We start from the raw sequence: 15341 nt of genomic DNA on the forward strand, positions 1-15341 counted from the left end.
GTCTCATCTTGGAGCATGTCTGTCGTCGGTGCCTGTGAACTGGGAGTTTAGGGAGGATATGGTGGTGGTGAGTCTAACAGAGCTGTCCAGATCACACATTGGCTCCCACCGGGTCATCCTGGATGGGAACAGGGAAATGTCCACTCTGGGCTCTTTGCTTCCTCGTGGTTCCTGGCATCTTCCTGCATCTGATGAGTCTCTGCGACTTGGGATCTCCCAGGAGCTTTGCCTTCCATTCAGGCCTCAGCAGCACCACTGCGAGGCCCTTGGTCTTTGTGGGAGTGCATCACGGCTTTTCTGTGTAGGCAGCTGCAGACTGATTCTGCTCTGCCTATCAGCAAAATTGGAATTCCTGTTCCTGGTTTCAAGGCCTTCTGTTTTTGCCTCTGCCGCACGCCCAGTCTCACTAATGACTAATGACTCCATGTCCTTACTGAGTTGGTGTCCTCTCTTCACTCCAGGGCCTCCATCCTCCTCGCCTGCTTTGGCCCCTCCACCCTTCTCCAGCTCTGTGTGTTGGCATCTTTTTAAGCCAGGCCCACCTGTCCCATGTTCTCTGCAGAGTGACCCCTACTTCTCCAGCCCACCTGGATGTTTTTCTCCTCTCCTGTGTTAGTTTCTGCATTGCTCACGAACTAGTGGTCCACTTGCCTCGTCCAGCCAACAGAGGTTTCATATGCTGTGCCAAATTTGACTTAATTTCTCTCATTTAAATTTCAGGAAATGTAACATAAATATCAGATTCTAGGTTTATTTTGAAAAATCTCTTTAAGAAAATCTGATAACTCCGAATCCCTTTTCCCAAATGGCAAAAGGCAGCTAAAGCTAATTAGTTTTCTTAAATGGCGAAGGCTGTTGTCACTTTGCTACAGTCACTCTCCCTATTATGATAACACAAGCTTGCTGCTCTAACATTATTTTCCTGCCTCTAATTAGCTTTTGAGTTGTGATTCCTTGTTTCTTGTCTGTACTATCCTCTTCCACCCACCAGTCTTGCTATTTTCAAATTGCTGTTTGTATGGTTTTCATGAGAATAGGGATGATACCCTTTAAATAATTATGTGTGTGTGTGTGTGTGTGTGTGTGTGTGTGTGTGTGTATTTATATGTGTTTGTGTTTCTCAAGAGCGAGTAATCTCTTGGATAATTAGCAAATAAGTGATTGATTGGTGTTGGCACTGTGGCTTAAATATGATGATTGATGTACATGTACCAGAACATTTTTTTCCTGCCTAGCTTAAGCAGTGTTTGAACATCTTAGTGCCCGAATGCCGTGGCAAACAAGCTCTATGCATCTTATTTCATAGTCTCCAGGGCTAGGCTGGAGCCCAGAGTGTGAGGGTAGGCCCAGCACAGGAAGGGAGCATGCTGGAGGTGAAAGGAGACTTGTGTTCTAAGTTTCTGTTTCAGCATCAACTTCTCCCAGCTCTCTGTATGGTGTAAATGTCCCTTTGTCTTCCCATGGCTTTTACTGAGTGCCTCTTTTCTCCTCTTTAGAGCCTTTGCCCACTGTATTTCATTTAATTCTTGCAGCCCCGTGAGCTAACTGCTCTGACACTGTTTTACAAGGAGGGAACTGAGGCAAGAAGTAGTAAGTTCCCTAACTGGTAGCTCAAATTTGTCCCAGGTTTGTCCCATTTCAAAACCAGGGTTTGAACCACTGATCTACCCACCTCCTGTCACCATATTAAGTGAAATTAGTCAGATTCAGAAAGGAAAGACAAGTATTCAGTGTTTTATTCCATACCTAGAAACTAAACTTTGAAAACAAGAACACAAAGGAAAAGGGGCTGGTGGGGAAGGGGAAAGGTCACAGAGAGAGGGGCGGGCAATGGAGGTGGATATGATCAAAGTTCAGCACATGTGTGTAGAAATGTCCCATTCAAACCCATTAATAATGTGTTCAATTTATGATTTAACAACAAAAAAAAATAACTGCCCCTTCTGTGTAACACTTTTCTCTGGACTGATGGATCTAATGCATATGATTTTGCTTTCCTGCCTGAGTTTTTGTAGGTCAGGTAATGGGTTTATTTCTATATTCCCAGCCCCTAGAGTGAGGCAGGCACCAAGGAAACGTTTGCTGGAAGGTGTGTGTGTGTGTGAATGTGGGGTTTTACTGTCGATTCTCGTGTCTCCTCACTTACAGTCTCATGTGGTCATTCTAGGCTTTTTTTTTCACGTCAGGTACTACTTGTAGAAGGAGAAGGTTACTGAACCTGGTTAGCCTTTGGTTTGGAGATCTTATTAGGTGTTCACAGGCCCATTCACACTGCAGGGTTGATGATAATGGGTGTGTGCCCAGTGCAGATAGGACCAAATTGGTGGACCACATATGGTTTCAGATGAGATTTCAAAAAGGTTTCAGTTTAAGTGTTTTTGCAAGTAGACTGATAATAATTAGGCCATTTTTTTGTAAATATATTTGTTAGTATACAAATATAAATGGAATTTATAGTTTTTACTACAGCACTTAAAAAATAGTCAAAATGTAATTTTGTTCATAGGTCTTTTTTCCTCTTTGGCAAAATAGAGAGATTATTAATTCCTAGATTGATTATTGGGTCCCTAAAACTGTGTAACTCTGCTTTGACAGTTCAGTCAAATGAAATTGGATTCTAATTGACTTATATTACAAAATTTAGAACATATGCAAGGCATATTTTCCTAGAGGAAAATTGGCTAACCTACCATGATTGTGTGTGTTGATTCTGGGTTCCCCACAAAGCCCCTATAGATGTGAGCCAGAGAGAATGCGGGGAAAAAAACCCAAAAAAAGTAATTGTTAAAAATTGAGTATATTTTTGAGGATGAAAACCCTGGAATCATTAAGAAATCAAGGACCAAATAAGGATTCCCTCTTTACCAGTAGTAAAATTTCAAATCCAGTATATATATCAGTTTTTAATGGAAAAAAAATCTAGAAAGTACAATGGCATTGATCATAGGAGATTTGTAAAAACTTAAAAGCCTGGGGAAAATCACATGGTAGAGAAACATTGTTTCTTTTGTTTTGTGGATCTCTATTTGAAAAAATAGAATGTTATTTTTTTTTTGGAAAAGTACATCTGTAAACACCATATTCATTCCCATCATCTTAGACAAAACAGTGTCTGTTACACTGCATGGATGTGGGTTACTTTAAGTCAAATGATGCTGTTAATGCCCAAGAACAGTGAACTGACAAATTCTCATTTCCTGTTTGTTACTTTTAAATTTGAATAACTTGAAATGTGGTTAAATTCTAATGTAGAAAATTGAATTCACTTTTGGCACTCTTGCCAGCCCTAATACCTAATTGTTCTGAATTTTAAATAAATAGATAATTTTTACTATTTTAAATTTTCATTCTTAAATGGGACCCTTGAGTATTTATATACCACTATCCCTCTTTCCTGTTGCATTTTGTTGACTTAGATGAATGATTTTACAACTCAAAGCTGTTAGGGTTCAATAGGGTGACTAAATTGTATTGCATGACAGCCATCTCCTCACAAATCAGCCCCACTATTGGGGGGTGCCCAGTAAGAACATTGTTGTCCAGATTCTGGAAATGCTCACATGATTGACTGCTTTCTACCATGGTAGCCTGTATGTCAAGGGCACCCCCCAGTAGTGGGGCTGATTTGTGAGGAGATGGCTGTCAAAATATGTGATAACAGTGATTACACTTAAGCTATCCCCAGCGTGCCAAAAGCACTGGGAAGTACGTCCAGCAGCACTTGTGTTCCGGGTCAACACTACCATTTTATCCTGATGAGCTCTCCTGAAATCCATCAGAGGAGGCTTAAAGAAGGTGGGAAGGGACAGCAGAGAATACTGGGAGGAGTGCTGCACAGTCTGTAATGTCATCTTGGTTCAGGTCCAGCTGTGCTGTCACTGGCCTTGTGAGTAAAACAGGCAGGTCTGCCTGCCGCCTGCCTCTGTTTTATTGTATTTCAAATAAAAAAAAAGGAACATACAAACAGCAGTTCGAGATATTCTTATTACTAAATTGAGACACGGGCTCAGCTTCTAATCTGGTACATAGTTGATGTTCACTAGAAATTAGTTCCCATCTCCTCTTTCTGAGCTGCAGATTTTCTGTTGATTTCTGGTTCAGAACAGCAGTGGGTTCTAAACAGAGCAGGGGTGCCATGGGGATCGATGGCCCCATTTCACTAACCTTTGTTCTTCCTTCCCACCTTCCCTTCTCTTTGTTCTCATTCTCTCTCCACTGTATTTCCGACTTTCTGATCTTTCTTACAGAAATGACAGGATGTTTTCAGAGTCAAGAGAGATCTAGTTGGACATCGTCTAGTCAAATACACTTACTTTGCACAGAAGGAAATAAAGACACAGCTAATAAGCAGGCAAACCTGGATTTGAACTCCTGTGCTTGTTTCAAAAGCAAATCCACTTTTACCATACTGTGCTACCTTTAAAAATTGTGTTCCTATGGAATGGGTCTTCCCTGCCCTAGTTTTAAAACATGGTTAAATATTTACCCAGATGTGGATATTTTGCACCTGCCACTGACATGCCCTGTGTTGTGAGACAACCCTCACATTTCTGAGTGTCATGTCCAGGGCCCCATGAAGGACAACTGATGGAGCTTCAGACAGGCAGCTGGTGGCAAAAAGTGTGAGTACTTCAGACACCCTAACCCCAGGTATAGGAATCAGACCTGGCCCAAAAGAGCAGTTTCCTTCTCTTCCCCATAGACTCCTGGCCTAAAGCAACCACACAGTTTCAAGAAGGATATAGGATTTATGTAATTGCATTCATGTTTTTCCCCTTAGTTTTATTGTGAATCAGCTACTTGCTGTTTGGGGGTTTTGCATGAAATATGGGCCGAGCGACAGAAACCTGATGCAATCTATTCCCGTTAGTTGTCTCACTTTTCATTGATGCCCATACATCAACTTCCGTAGCTGTGAAATGGGTTTCAGGCTGCCTGCTTTGTTAATCTCCAAGATTTGTTTTGAACAAACCAGTGAATGAGGAGGGGCTGTGGAGCCATGCTCAGTGCCTCTGTGAGGGCTTCTATGAACATACCTGGGTTTCCATTTTGATTCCTCAGCGTGGGTAGCTTGGTAAGGTGAAAAGCTGGGTGGCCCAGGAGCAACTGCAGTCTCTCCTCTGTTCCACCCCTGCACATCTCTATTTAGAAGGGATATTTAATGCCGATAGGTTAAATATTCTGGGAATTACTTAGGCTTTTTTTTAAACCCCAGATCACTCAACTCCTTTATCATGTGTCTGAGTATAGCATGTGGACTGTTAACTACAGCTCTGGGTGATGTATACCAAAGAGAAACAAGAAGAAATGCTGATTTGCATGGAAGACTTGCAAAGAAAGAGCAATGTTTTCTCATTGGCAGATATTGTCTTCATGTGTTCCTAATGAAACAGAAGCCAGTGGGTCTCTGGTTTATTTGTTTGTTCCCACCCTGACATTGATGATGTCAGCAAATAATGGAGTTCTTTTTTGGAGAGGGTTATTTTTTTTCTCTTTCCATTTAGCATAGAAATAGTAGATTCTACCTGCCACACCCCTTTAATTTAATAAAATGTGTTTAGGATATAGGGTGTGACTACAGTTTTCTCTGGTTGGTTAGATCCATCCTGAAGATCTAACCTCAAGATTATTTTGGAAAAGCTTGTGCAGCCTACGGAATATTTACTCTGCTTGTTTCTTCCATACTACTAATACCGTGGAGTTAAGTAACTTTTGGGGGCTGTTGGTGCTAACTTATGTGCTTAACTTTCACATGGCCCTTGGATAGTTTTCGGATTTTTAACACTATGTCTCAGGGTGCAGTGAAATAAATCTTCAGTCTCGTTGAGATTACTTCCTTTTGGGATTACTTCCTTTCATTGCTAAGCGTACTCTGACCCCCTTGAGCTCCACCCAGATGAGGCCCTCTCTGGGGGCTTCCTGTCTCTCTAAACACAATTTGAAGTTAGAAAAGCATCCTGGAGAGGGCCGTGTGATGAGCCTCAAGTACTGACAGCTCTCAGCAGACGCAGTAAAAGCTGGAAAGGCTTTTATGTATCTGATGACAAATGTGAAAACTCCTGTGAGAAATCTCACACATCACTTCCAAATGTGAGCTAATGGATGTTGGCCATGTTTCCCAGGGCGTTCGAAGGCCATTCCAATATCTGGACTTCCTTCATTCCCACTCATCAGACACATCGGTGCCCTGCTAGATTTTGAGCACTGCAGCACTTCTTTTGGATTTTTGTCATGAAAACACAATCACAGTCTTACATTGTGTATGTGTTGTGGGTTTTTTTGTGTGTGAGATGGGATTGCCTAAGCATTCTTACTTGTGGTAAAAAGGGAATTCATGTTTGAATTTGGTTTTGTTGCATCCTAGTCTTTGACCTGAGCTTTGTCTGCTTTAGCTTTATTCTTAAACTCACCAGGTGTTGAGAGTGAGTGTGGCTTACAGATGTTGGTGTTTGTCTGCTGTTGCCTGCACACAGTGTCCTCATCACAGCGTAGTGTTCACAGGGAACCACCTTGCAGGGAACAGCCAGACTGGGTGAAACAGACCACTTGGCTCCTCTGACTCTTCAGCCTGTTTGACAGCTGCTTCCTCCCTAGTCTTCCTGGGTTAACATGGCCTCTTGTCCCAGTCAGAGCATGCAGCAAAATCAGCATGGGGATTCTTCTCTGGAAGGTCTGGTGTGGGGCCCAGGTGCCTGCAGTTAAAAACAAAGTGATTCTCATGTGGGGTGGGTAGGGGGCTGCCCAAGGCCTTACTCCACCTACCTCTGGTCAGCTAGGCCCCACACAGTTAAGGAAATGGATTTATTCCCCGACGAGGGACTGGCCTCCTTCCCAGCTGGCAGAGCCCCCTGTCCTCTGTGCTGTGGCCACTGGGCTTCCTGAGCCAGCCAAGGTAACTCTGGCACCATGGTGCACTGCCCTCCCTGTTCCTCTGCCTCTGTTACTTGGCCTCTGGACTCACAGTTTCCTCATAGTTTAGGGTCACTCATGCTGCCATGGGGTTTTTGGGGGAAGCACAGGTGTTTCCAGTCCAGGCTCACATTATCAAGTGACATACTCTTCATTTTTCTCAGTTTAGGGTGGGCCTGCAGAACTGTCAAGGTCTGCTTGGTCAGGTGTTCATTTAAGATTTTCTCAGCTGTGGCTGAGATACTGTGACAGAAGTCCTGGTTGAGCTCATCCAGGACACTCAACACCAGCGTTGCTTTCTCAGCATATTTGTTAGTGATGTAGATCATCAGTGGTCTTAGCAGGCGTGCTCTTTGTATTCCATAATTAGCTATAAAAGAAAACCTAGGTTTGGATTTAAGAGTTCTGACTTCAGTCCTTGTTAGCACTTGTTAGAAGTATGGTTTGGGGCAAGTCATTTAACCTTTATAAAATCCCTACTACAGCCCTTACCATAGTAATGGAGTAGGCTGGGATTTATATGGAGTGTTCTTCTGAACTGAGACAAATGAAAGAGGTTGTGGTGGCTCAAGTATCCAGCTCCCCCTTCTTTGACATTTCTTTTTTAAAAAAACAAATGAGGAACCCTCTTCTGAAGTTTGCTGTGTCTAGGAACACTAAACTTTGTTAACATTGCCCAGAATTGGGAAGCCAGTCTCTTGGGGCTCTTCTTGTGATACCTTTTTTCCAGTGAAGGCATCCATTCATGGAATTAGGCTGAGCCTTCTCCCTCTCCTCCCTTGGAAAGCCTTGCCTGTGTGTAACTTGCTCTTTCCTTGACCACTGTGTCCTAGACTCTTGCCTCTTGACAATGAAGTTGTCATTTTCAGTACTTTTACTTCTGCAAAAAGGTGGCTGGTGTGCCCTTCACCTTTGTGTAAGTGTCTGTGTTCTCTTCTAGCTCATTGCTCTAGTCTTTGTGAGGAATTAGGTTTTCTATGTCCTTTTTCCATTGGAGAGTCAGAACAGAAAGCAAATAAAATAGATTTATTTGGTCTCGATATGGCTCCTTTAATAGCCATTTTACTTCTCAGGATGAGCCCTTTGCTCTGTTGGTCTCTCTTTCACAAGTGCTTCTTGGTTCCTAGACTGGTCATGAGGAAAGCTCTGCAGACAGGCAGCTGGGGAGGTGCCTCAAGGGAGTGGTAATGGTGGAGAGGTATTGACTCTGGGTCATCATTCTGAATGTGCCTAAGTGCTGCCACCCAAAGCCATTATTACTGCTTTCCAGGAACGTTTGGTAAATGAATTAGTGGTTTTTTATTATAGTTTTTTTTTTTCTTTAAGCTCTTATTGACCTTGAAAAGCCCTGCTTACAGGCTTTATTTATTCACCATTTATTTCCTTCTTTGGGGGCCAGGCATACAACCACATGCAGAAGTCTCCCAGCTCTGGGTTTTAAAGCATTTGGAAGGTAAGGAAGAGCTGCCCTTGGTTAACAGTTTACTGAAAACTAGCTCTGTCTCCTCATTTCATAATCACTAGTGCTGAAAATGATTATGCCTTCCTATGGCACAGAGTAAGTGACTGAGGCTAAGGAAATCAGAAAATCAGCCTAAGGTCACCCAGCTTTGAGGAAGCACAGCTAGGATTTGAATATGGAGCTGTAGTCTCAAGAGTCTGAAGCCAAGCACAGTGGTGCATGCCTGTAATCCTGGCAACTGGGGAGACTGAGGCAGGAGGATTGCAAGTTTGAGGCTAGCCTCAGCAACTTTTCAAGACCTTGTCTCAAAGTGAAAAATAAAAAGGGCTGGAGATGTAGCTCAGTGATAATGTACATCTTTGTTAAATCCCCAGTACCTAAAAATAATTAATAGGTAGGTAGATAGATGAGCAGAAGGAGAAGATGATAATGCTTAAGGCATCATGATTCATACGCTAGAATCATGTACCCTAAAGAAGTTTTACTGCAAGTGTTTCCTTTTTACATATAGGGAAACTGAGGACCAAAATAGATGCCAAGATTTCTGAGGTAGTTAGTAATGAGCCAAGACTAGGATTTGGGTCTTTTTACTCGAAGACCCAGCTCTGTGTCTATATCACGGTCTTCATCCAGTGGAGAGTGCTGGGACTGATAGGATTTTGAAAAAGTCTTGGGAATACAGAGTAACCAGCTTTGTTATCAGACCAGACCAGATAAATGGGTTACTTCTATGTGGCAACTATGCTTCTCCTTTCCCTTCTGCAACCCTGAGTGGAAGAAAGCAGGCCTGGCCTGCCATGGCACGTTTCTGTGAACTTCACCAAATTCACATAGCAAGAAAAGTGTTCCCGTTTCCCTTTCATACATATAGGAACCAGCATTGCACTTCTGGCTATGAGGAGTACCATCAAAAGGAGCAAGGACAATATATTCCCCCTCCTGAACTTTTTTTTTAAACTTCTGTCACATAAAACTTTGCTTTTTAAAATTTTTTCCTGTTTTTAAAAGAATAGGGCTTACATAACAAAGAAATGAATATTATCTTGTGTATAATATTTCGTAGATTAAAAACAACAATGGCATTTGAAAAGACAGCATCTCACAAGACACACATAATTGCAAAATGCATTTTCATCTGGATCCTTTTAAAAGAAGTTTGGAATTTTCATAAGACAAAACTGCTCATATTTATCCTTAGACATAAGGATTCATTTAGTGGTTATGCAGATCTTTTGTTTGCTTATATTTTTCTTTCATATTATTAATTTGGGGTAAAGTAATAATATTGGCGATATTCTGAGGAGTTTTAGTTGAAAACAATTCTTGTAGCTCTAAATGTGGGAGACTCCCTCCCCATCTTGATCCTGCCACTTTAGAATAGAATATGTTTATTAAAAGCTGTATTAGGAGTCTCCTACACCTCTGATATTGTGTAAAGTTTTTCTGATATCTAAAATCTAGGGAATGTTGGAAAACCAGGTTTATTATAGAAGCATGAAGTGGACACCATAGTTGAGTTGAGTTTTATGAATGTTAGAGACTAAAGGAAATTTAATAGTCCTAGAAAACAAATAGAAATGTGATATATGAGTTTAAAGATGACTTTTAGTAACTTAGTTGCTTTTAAGTCTTCATTCCTTCACAGTAAAACAGATCTACCGTTATGCCTTCATAGGAATAATTCAAGGGCTAGGAGTACTCCTATAGGGTACTTATGATTGAGGGTAGAGGGGTGTTGTGTGTACCTCGGTGGTGGAGTGCTTACTTAGCATGTGCAGCCTATTCCCATCAGCACAAAAAAAGAAAGGAAAAAAATGAAGATAGGATAGGAAGATGAGTCTGAGCTTAACAAATATTGTTGGAATATAAATCCTGCCTGTAGCCAACTCCGTGAGGCCCTCTAACTTCTCATGTGGATCATACTTTGTCCAAAGGTCTGAATCTGTGCCCTGGGAGGAAATGTTTTTGCTTTTTGTTTGTTTTCTAATAATGAAGTCATTGGGTGATCTACATGAAGATCAAATAAGGCCATCCCAAAACATTCAAACACATACTTACCTCCCACCCACCAAAATAAGTCATGCACAACACAATTAAGGATAAATAGTATAAGTTAGACCTCTAGTTGAATAGAATAGTTGAGGAGTAACTCATTCAACTTGTTAGTGATTCAGTAAATCTTGGGTTTTTTGTCTTCCAATGTAATAACACAGAGGGTTTTGTTAATTTTTTAATTCCTACAAAGATTTTTATGTATGGTAAAAAGAAACAGTAGAGCCAGGCTTGGTAGCACATGCCCACAATTCCAGCCACTTGAGAGGCTGGGAAGGACAAGTTCAAGGTTAGCCTCAGCAACTTAGTGGGATTCTCAACAATATAGCAAGAGTCTGTCTCAAACTAAAACATAAATAAATAAAAGTAATGAGGACATCACTTGGTGGTAAAGTGCTGCTGGGTTCAATCCCTATTGCTGTAAAATAAAAAATTAAATAAAAAATAGATAAACTGTCTTGTAAACAGTAGACTGGAGAATGGTAAACTAAGTTATTTCCCATCAGAGATGATTACACACAATTCATCGGGGACCATTTCAAATGATATGAAACCCCATCAGTGAAAGCAAGTTTAGCTCAGTGGGTGAGTAACCTAATAGTTTAATGTTTAGTTCTATTGTGAAAACCTCTTTGCTCTTATATTCCTAAAGGAAACAAAGATAAGAGCAGGAAATATCGATGTGAGTTGGTAGGTGAGGGAAGCTAAATTGCAAGGTTAGGCTCTGCACGTAGAAGAAATGCTCCTGATTTTTTATACCTTCCTTCCTCTTTGAAGTGGTATGGTATTCTTTTTTGCCAAAACTATATAAGGTATAATTTCTTGGTAAAGAAAAAATACCTAGGACTTAAACGGCATACAAATGGTACAGTCTTTTAGTAGCACACTACTATGTTTTGCCTTTTATTTTGTTGAAAAAGTCTAGAGTAAAGCTGAAGGTACTCGTGGGGTCAATGGTCTCTTCAGCAGAGTACGACCTGAAGGTTCACCCTTGCATGGGGATCGAGCCCTTGGTGGTAGAGCTCCGTAGTGAGCATAGTCACAGCCCTGTTCCCCACAAGAAGAGTGAGAGCTGGGGAGTGAGGGGGATTTGTCGCTCCCAGGACAGGTGAGACCAGGTCTGAGCAGCAGGTTGTACTGATCAGGGCCTCACTGGAGACCCTCAAGCAGTTCCTACACAGGAGCTGCCTGGTCCCCAGACTATGCCAGCGTTCAGGGACCTGGGAAGATACTGTTCACTCGTGGCTGTGTTGGTGACTCATCTTACACTCTGGGATGAGGGGCTTCTTGGGTAATGGCTATAGGAAAGATTTGTTTTTATAGAAGTAGAATTATTAGGAAAAAGTCACTTGAGCAAATTAGGAAAATAACTTCTAAAAGAAAGAGAAATGGGGGAATAAAGTCTGTAGTTCTTGTCTAAGGTTTGTTTTCCCCCAGCAGCTTCTGCCTGCTGGAGGGTAACCTTCCTGAGGTTCTTCTGTGTTTTGGAGGGTTTATATCTTTTGTTTTTTAAACTTATGTGTAAGGATTAAATTATCTTCTTCCAAAGAAATATACAGAGTGAAGATCTGGCCTAACTGCTTTAATTTTTAGACCCTTACACATGCTTTAATTGAGAGACTTAATTTTATCCATGCAGAACAAAATATCAAAGTAAAAATCTTGGAATATGTAAGATACTCATTCTTACAACTAGGTATTCAACTAACAAACTTTTTATATACTTTTTATTTAATTCCTTTGGTATTTTTATATTCAAAGCTGATCTCTAACTTATTAGAGATCACAAAGATCCGACTGAAGGAATGTTAGACTCTGGCACCATCAGAATTTATTTCTTTCAAACTGCAAGTTACAGAGTATTAGTAGGTCCAGAAATGAATTTAGTGTGATTTCCTGCCCCCAACCAAGTTTTATCTACTAAGATTGAGGTTACAGATCCAGATAGGGCAGTGGTTTAGTCTGGGCCTTTTGTCTTAAATGTTAGTAACTTTATGCACTTTGAAGGATTCCCTCAAAATATTGTGATTCTGAGAGCTGGAACACATACTTGGTCCCCTTATCTAATCCAGAGACCTGATAAGGTGACAGTTAAGAACTTTACTCTGAAATGAACGTAAAGGTTTATTCATAATAATCCAAGCCCCTGCCTTCATGTGCCTTTTCACTTTCCCAGAACAGTAACGCAGCTGCCAGAGACACTGAGGCTGCCGTTTCTTGTCTGAGCAAAACCTTTTTTTAGTTAGGAAACTATCCAGGGTACACAAGAGGCAAGAGAGACAATCACACGGTTTTCAAAACCCTCTTTTTCTGCATGATCTGAGATTATCACCATATCGACATGAAACAGAGCCTTGGTAGGTGGCACGTGTTGCCCGAATAACAATTTAGAATGTTGGCACGTAGGTTTTACATCTTTTTTCTCTTCTGCGGAGGCCTCCCTAAGCATGTGTGAACAGCCCTTTGGACTGTCACCACCTGTATTCCCAGGACATCTTGTTAACTATAGCTTTCATCTGCATCCTTGGAGCAGATGCACACTCAGGTCACACAATGGCCATATTATTTGCAAACCATATCACAGAAATCTGCACTGGCGTTCTGTCCCTGTTGTATGGGTAATTCTGAAAGCCTCGGATTTTACTTTCAAATTCATCCACAGCTAAACCAGCCTCTGCCTTTTTTACTTGGTCTGAAGAATGCATCTTAGACAAAAGGCCAATTTCAGTTGGCCTTAATTCTCCCTCTGCAGCATTCCTTTAGTTCTGAGTGTTTGAAATTCAAGGCCTGTTCTGGTTTCAAGTACACTTTTTAAAAAGTCTGAAACAGAAATGTATTATTGGACTGATAATGTCTCATGGAGGCCAGTAATGTTTTTATGTACAAGCCACAGTGCTTTTTTTGTTAGTGGCTTGAGTGCCTCTGACTGTTCCTTCTCCAACCCCTTCTCCTCCTGCAGGTTTCTCCAGTCGTGTTAAGTAACTTGATATCGCTCTTGTCCCGCATAATGCAAGCTAACATTGGCAAGACCCTTGAGGGAGTGCTGCAGGGAAAGAATTCAGCTGAACACACAGTAGTATAATTTTGTGGAGACTGCAAAAAGTTCAAGGTGCTAACAAGCACCTTGCCCAGGTCACACAGTAGGTAAACAGGGAGCTGGAAGTCAGATCCAGGCAGTCCAACTCTGCAGCTGGGCTCTAAACTATTCTGATATCTCAACAGAATCCCTTTTCCCTTAATAAAAATCTACTTTGTAATTAATAAATGAATTATATGTTGAAAGAATTCCTCGGCTGCATCCTTAAAGAAGCAGGGTGGAACCTACTAGCCCATCCCATAGAATCCCCTTCCTTCACAGGAGCAGTGAACTCAGCTGTAACTAATATATCCTCTCCTCGGGAAAATACCCTAAGGAGCTTGTTAAAAGGGCTATTGAGTAAGGCCCTCTCTAGCACAAACTCGGGAAGCCACTAGCACTGAGCTGGCCAGAGCAGCTGAAAGAGTACTCTTTTCTAAATCATGGCTTTTTGTGGCTGGTGGTGCTACACAACACTCGATGCAACATGGCAATCTAGACAAGTCCCATAAAGAGAGCACTCTGCTTCTTCTGTCCAAGCAACTCATTTCTGAGAATGTATCACACAGAAATAGTTCAATAGGAAAAAAACAGCTAATGACTCAAAGAATTGGAATATAGTGCTGGTGGCTATCAATCAAAAAATCGGCCATTTTTTCAGCGCTAGTAACAGAAATGATTTAGGAAATTAAGGAACATCTCTACATGACATTATGTGGCCCTCAAAGTAATGACTACAAGATTATAGTAATGACAAAGTAATGACTACAAAAACTATATACCCATCAACAGATGAATGGATAAAGAAAATGTGGTTTATGTACCCAGTGGAGTTTAACTCAGTTATAAAGAAGAATGAAATTATGGCCCTTGCTGAAAAATGGTTGAAACTGGAGAACATCATCCTAAATAAAATAAGCCTGACTCAGAAAGTTGAGGGTCAAATGTTTTCTCTCATATGCAGAAGCTGGAGCAAAATAAGGAGGAAATGGGTTGGTGGGGACCCCATGAAAATGGAAGGGACATGAGTGGAGGAGGGGAGGTTAAGGGTGGTGGGGGAAAGGGAAGGAACATGGGAATGAGGTTGACCAAATTATGCTGTGTGCATGTACCACAGTGAATTCCACCTTTGTGTATACCTGTAAAGTACCAATTTGTAAAACCAGTAAATAAATGGGTGAAGGCCAGGGGAGTAGAGGGATCATGCAGAGGGGAGAAAGGAGGGAGGAAGTAAGTACTGGGGACTGAAATGGAGCAAATAATATTATATGCAGGTGTGATTATGTCAAAATGAACCTCACTATTCTATATAGCTATAATGAATTAATTAAAAAAAATTTTCAAAAAGATTTTGCAGGAAAAGAGACTCGACTTTGGAGAACAGATCTTCATTATTAACTTGACCATCTATTCTGCTCACTATTTGATTTTAGGCAAGTTCCTAATTTCTCTGAACCTGTTTTCCTCATTTGTTCAGTGAGACTAAGACCCATTCAATAGAATTATTTTGAATAGTAACTTTAGATAATATGTTAAACACAGTACCTACTGTCGTTTTAAAAAACAACGTAATTCAGGCTGCTCTGCTTAAATGAAACAGGGTATAATGGGATCTTTCATTTTATAGTGACTGTCTTGCAGAATGAGGCCAGGAAACAAGAACTAGGAGACAGAAATGGAGAGAATGTGGTGTGATAAGTATAAAGAGTATTTTATAGCCTTAAAAATACCTGAAATATTATTATAGTTTGCCGGTTTACTTAGCCTTTAAGGTGTAAAGAAATCTATGAAAATAGCCTAGTTACATTTTTTTGAGTGTGTCTTGTTTCTGACATTTTGCAT

This window comes from Callospermophilus lateralis, unplaced genomic scaffold, assembly GCF_048772815.1.
Source record: "Callospermophilus lateralis isolate mCalLat2 unplaced genomic scaffold, mCalLat2.hap1 Scaffold_386, whole genome shotgun sequence".
Taxonomy (NCBI): Eukaryota; Metazoa; Chordata; class Mammalia; order Rodentia; family Sciuridae; genus Callospermophilus; species Callospermophilus lateralis.